Raw genomic sequence first — 6,000 nt, forward strand, 5'->3', positions numbered from 1 at the left:
GCTATAACCTTGGGGGAGTATGTCTGGGTCTGTTATATGGGGTTTTAGCCAAGTTTCTGTTGCTATAAGAATGTGTGGTGAATATTGTGCAATGACTGCATGAAAGTCTGTGATTTTGTTAACTAGGCTTCTAAGGTTCATGCTAAGAATGAGATGATCTGTAGTTGTAATGTGAGGAAGGGGTGGAATGATAGCCATGATGGTATGTTGTACAGTATGTGGCCCAGGATTGGGGTGTATATCACCACTACGGAGAATCTGTGATAATATACATACATGTTTGTGTGACAATTTGGAGAGTATGTGAAGATGTTTGCTGAAGTGGTTAGCGGTATTGCTGACAACTACATGTTTGAAGTGGAAGTATGCAATAGGTGTGTGATTGTAGAGATGGGAGGAGATGGCAAGGTAGGAGAGTGAGAAGTGTATGGTATTAGTATAATATATGTATATATATGAAAAAGAGTCCTTCACCCACATAAGTTCATAGGTTCATAGGTAGGTACTAGGCTATTGGCCCTAGGGCCTATACAAGCCTAGCCATAATGATTCCCTGGCTATTGCTTCCCACAAATATTTACTTTCCTGGTCCCTTGTCTAGCAGGGCTACTGATGGGATCCCTGGGGTGAATTTCCTATCTCCCATCCAATCGTCAAGGTTCCTCTTGAAGAGGACCATTGAGGTGCTCTGCCTGACATGTATGGGAAGCCTATTCCAGATTATGGGGAGTCTCTGTGTCAGGAACCTATCCCTCCAGCATGTTCTATCTATTCATTGTGATGCCAAGGTTAAGATCCCTGGAGGGTGTGGCTTGGAGGGATTGGGATTTCTTTAAGTGTAGCATGTCCAACAACTCTGGGTTTGACATGGTCTTGTATGTTAGGCAGAGATCGCCTCTGAGTAGACGATATGTGACAGAGTATAGCTGGAGTTTCTTTAGACGGTCAGCATAAGGCATCTGCTTTAGGCCTGTGATTCTTTTTGTGAGGTATTTCTGCGGAGAATGAGAATTTATCCACAAAGCATACCCTACCTTTCCCCAACATACTTGACCTTATAATATTCCTTATGTGTGTTCCTGTGCTTGCTATACCCCTTTCCTTACTATCATATACTCCCCCTTTTCAGCAATTTTAATGAACCAATAAGAGTCTGGATTGCTGGATACACTTTGATTGCTCCTTATAACACCCTTTATGTTTTTCCTTCTATACATGCATCGGCTACTTGCAAATCCATGTGACCGCCCACACTTCCTATCTCTTTCTATCTCATTCTCATGAGTTTAGCACAATTTAGTGTAAAATCACAGATTAATGTTGCATTGTAGGATCTCGGTTATATCTCTGTGCTTCATTTATAAAGTTTCTTTTCCACCAAACCTACCTCTTTGAGGTGCAGCTGTCTGCTTACTTACACTATTTGTACTTATTTTAATATTGATGGCTATTTGGAGGTACTATGTTATCTCCTTATGCAGCATTGGACTATTAATTTGGCCCACTGCCCCTAGGATTATTGTGATACCTGTACAGTGTGCACCTTTTTATGTTTTATCACTTACTTATGCCATGGCTATTTAAATCTGATTAGCTAGGTTAAATGAAACTGCTTCTCAGCCATGACCTACTAGTATAATATTGTCTAATGTCTTTCTGTCCAATTGTGGTAATTTACTGTGTTGTTAACATTTTAATTATTATTGTATGGGCATCACTGTCATTCAAACTATGTGTTGATTGTTATGTCTTGTTTGGGGACTAAAGCAATGTAATTTCATTCAACTTGCACTGCTGTGTATATTTGATCGACAATAAAGTTTACTTTGACTTTGAATGATTACATTAAAAAATCAATGTCACTTAGAGAAGATGTAAACAAATGACAGTCTTTTTTGTATTCCTGACCTAGTGTAAATTTGAAATATCATAATATCTAAGCATTGCTGTATCTATCTTCAAATCATCACTGTCATCATCAAAACCCTCTTTCCCATTTTTTCTGTGAGGTCACTATCTCTCTCGATTCATTGTCAGTCTCCTACCTTCTTCAACCATCATGCCAGACTGTTGCAAGTCTTCTCTCAAATGATCCATCCATCTCTTTGCTGGAGGCCCTCATTTCCTCTTGACTTGTTCCTGTCTATCCCAAACATTCTTCACCAGATTGGCTTCTGCATTTTGCACATGTGCCCAAACTACTATAATCTATTTTCTTTGACCTTCTCTGCAATTGGACCAACTTTGGCTTCTGGTCTGATGTCCTCATTTCAACATCTGTCTGACAGTGTACATCCTACCACCCTTCCCAGGCACTTAATGTCCATCACCTCTAGCTTCCTCAACTGCTCTGCCTTTACTGCCCAGGTATCTGTACCATACAATAGTACTGGTGACACCACTGTTTTGTACACCATACTTTTCAATTTCTTTGGCATTCTTTTGTTATATTTTACCTCTGCCACTCTGTGCCAGTTGGCTACAGCCCCTCTGATTCTAGCTTTGACCTCCTCATTCAGATTTGCCTTCTGCTTTACCAACCCTCCCAGATACTTGAAGCTGCTAACCTGCTCCACTATTTTCATTCTATCTTAATTTTCAGCTTCTTCTGATTTCCCCCATTTGCAGCCATCACAGCTGTCTTAGCTACACTCCATTTCATCCATTGTGCCTTCAGTTCTGCATTTCATTCTCCAATCTTTTGTTGAAGTTCTTGCTCAGATTCTGCCCATCCCCTCCAACCTACTTGCTGATATAGCGCATAACCAGTATGAATAGCAGTTGGATGAACCCTGATGAACACCAACTCCCACTGGGACCCCTCTGTGAGACTGAGCTTTGCTCATCAGGTCCCAGTAGCATAATGGCTAAGATAGTGGCCTCCTAAACCAAAGATTGTGGGCTCCAGTCCCATCTGGGGTGATATAATCTTGGAGCAACAAGAGCTCTGCGTTTAAAACTGCTGTTTTACTCCATTGATTATTGGATTTTTGTACATTTAAGGTCTAGATATTGCCACTGCTTTTTGATTTTCATATTAGTGTGTTACAGTTTGTTTTATTTTAGACTTTGTTTTACTGGTATTTAAACCCTGTGTCTGCAGGGGGCTGTGTCTGATTTTACCAGGCTGAGTGATGATTCATCACTCTGACAAAGCAGAAATTCCCTGATGATGCTCCAAGAGCAGAATAAGTTTTTTCTTACATTTATTTCATTGAATTGCACTTCTTAACATGTGTGGTTGTGTTATACAGCTAATCTACTACATTTTGCACTGTTATAATTTCTTGTACTGTTTCACTACATTTTTGTACTGTTTTATACTGTTTTAACTGTATTTTCATTGCTAGATAGCGTTTCATTACTGTGATTGCATTTTTATTGAATTATTTAACTGTAAACTGCTTTTTCATACCAAGAATTGTATTTTATGTTTGCCAGTGCTCTATCTGTGCTTTTCTGTGCATTTTTGTGAGGTTTCTGTGTTTTAGTCAGACAGCATAGTCTGGATAGAAGCCTGCTATTATCCAGGACTGGTTGTTTTGCTTGTCGAGTTTTCTATGTTTCTGGCAGCCATCTTCTGCTGGTAGTGTCTTGTCTTTGCAGTTAGTGAGAGTAACAGGGTTGCCTGACCTTCTCTATCACAAGTGATTGGTTGTAAGAGCAGGGACTAGCAGGATTGGGTAGCAATTCGAGCTTCTAAATTCTTCCCATCTTTTCTGGTATTTAAACCCTGTGTGTGCAGGGGGCTGTGTTTGTTTTAACCAGGCTGAGGAATAGTGATTCATCAGTGTAACAAAGCAGAAATTCCCTGAGGCTCCAAGAGCAGAATAAGTTTTTTCTTACATTTATTTCATTGAACTGCACTTCTTAATGCTCATAGTTGTGCTATACAGATAATCTACTACATTTACGCTGTTATACAGCTTTTTTACTGTTTCCCTGCATTTTTGTACTGTTTTATACTGTTTTAAATGTATTTTCATTGCTAGATAGTGTTTCATTACTGTAATTGCATTTTTATTGAATTACTTAACTGTAAACTGCTTTTTCATACTAAGAGTTGTATTTTCTGTTTGTGAGTGCTCTGTCTGTTGCATTTCTGTGCATTTTTTGAGAGTTTTCTGTGTTCTAGTCAGGTAATATAGTCTGGATAGAAGCCTGATGTTATCCAGGCCTGGTTGTTTTGCTTGTTGAGTTTCCTGTGTTTCTGGAAACCACCTTATGCTGGTAGTGTCTTGTCTTTGCTGTTAGTGAGAGGACAGGGTTGCCTGACCTTCTCTAGCATGAGTAATTGGTTGAAAGAGCAGGAGTTAGCAAGACTGGGTAGTAATTCAAGCTTTTAGATTCTTCCATATTTTCTGGTATTTATACCCTGTGTTCGCAGGGTGTTGCACTTGTTTGCTCATTGCACACTGCCGCTGCTCTGCTTTAACCCATTGCAAGGTATCTCAGTTGCATTTTTCCCTTATCAGCACTCCTGTGCAACTGACGTCCCTTGCAACTACTGTGATTTTAACCAGCCCTACTCACACCTATAAGTACTCTGTTCTGATAGTACCCACATACTTAACCTCTCTTCCACAGATTCTGGCAACCATGGATGGACAATTTCCTCTGGTCTCTCCTCCTAGTCTTGTTGATATGGGCATCCTGAGACAGTGTAGCAACTGCCTCATGTACGCGGACAGCCCTCTTCTACCACCTAGGAACACAATATGTGAGAGATGCAATTACATTAAGAATGTCTCAATCACAAGCCAGTACATCTGGCACTGAGAAGGTTGTCTGCACAAACACCACAGGCACTGCACCTCTAACACCACCCACACCTGTACTGTACATTCCTACATATGTGGAGGTTCTCAACAAAAACATACCTAAACAAAGAGACCTCCAAGGCAAAAGCACACACGCACATCACAACTCGCCACATCAAGCACCACACCCAGCCACAAACCCAACATACTAGCCAAAGGAGACTCTATCGTGAGACACACAGATGTGCCCCTCACCAGGTTAAACAAGGGAAAAGTCATGGTAAGTTGCTTTTCAGATGCTAGAATCTGCCATATCCCTCATGCACTCAAGTCTCTCAACAACAGGTACTGTTATGACTCTGCAATAGTCCATGTTGGTGTGAATGACTTGAGAAATACCTCTCTGGACTATATGAAGAGTGACATGATTGAGCTCACTGAATATGTGCCCCAGGCAGGTATGTCCCTAGCCTTAAGGAGCATCCTACCATCACCCAGAATGATGCCTCAATACATACAGAAAATGATTGACTTTAACAATTGGCCTAGTTTCTGGTGTCATTCCAAGGAGATCCAGTACCTTACAGCCTGGAGGACATAATTGACAGAACACGATGCTTTGCCAGAGATGGCCTTCATCTGTCTCCCCTGGGCTTCATGCTTCTGGCAAAGGCTCTTGCCTCTCCCATAGTGGCTTTTTAGGCAAAGTCATGAGGACAAAATTACCAATGTGAAAGTTTCTTCTAAACCAAATTTAAAGGTCCTCCCACTAAACACTAGGAGTCTTAACATGAAACTGCACACATTGCAAGCATTCCTCACCCTGGAAGATGCTGACATTTGTGCAGTCACTGAAACCTGGTTCAAAGCTGTGGAGAGCACCCCAGCCTTACCAGGTTACTTGTCCTACCATACTTTCACACCCCAAACAGAGGGCTACAAAGCCAAAGGAGGTGGAGTTTCAATATTTATCAAAGAAATACACACCTCCAAGCTGGTCAAACAGTATGATGCACAGGAGACACTCCAGGTGCAGTTAACTATTGACAAAACACCTATTCAAATCATATCTACCTACAGACCCCCAGGCATGACCCAGGAGGCCCATTCCACCTATCTGGACTTAGTTGAATCCATCAAGATTCAACCCTCTACAGTGATCTTGGGCAATTTTAACTACCCAACCATAGAGTGGAAGACATATTCTAGCTCAAACATGAATTCCTAGAGATTCCTCGAC

Source organism: Protopterus annectens, chromosome 1.part2, assembly GCF_019279795.1.
Source record: "Protopterus annectens isolate FY-2018-M chromosome 1.part2, PAN1.0, whole genome shotgun sequence".
Classification (NCBI taxonomy): Eukaryota; Metazoa; Chordata; order Ceratodontiformes; family Protopteridae; genus Protopterus; species Protopterus annectens.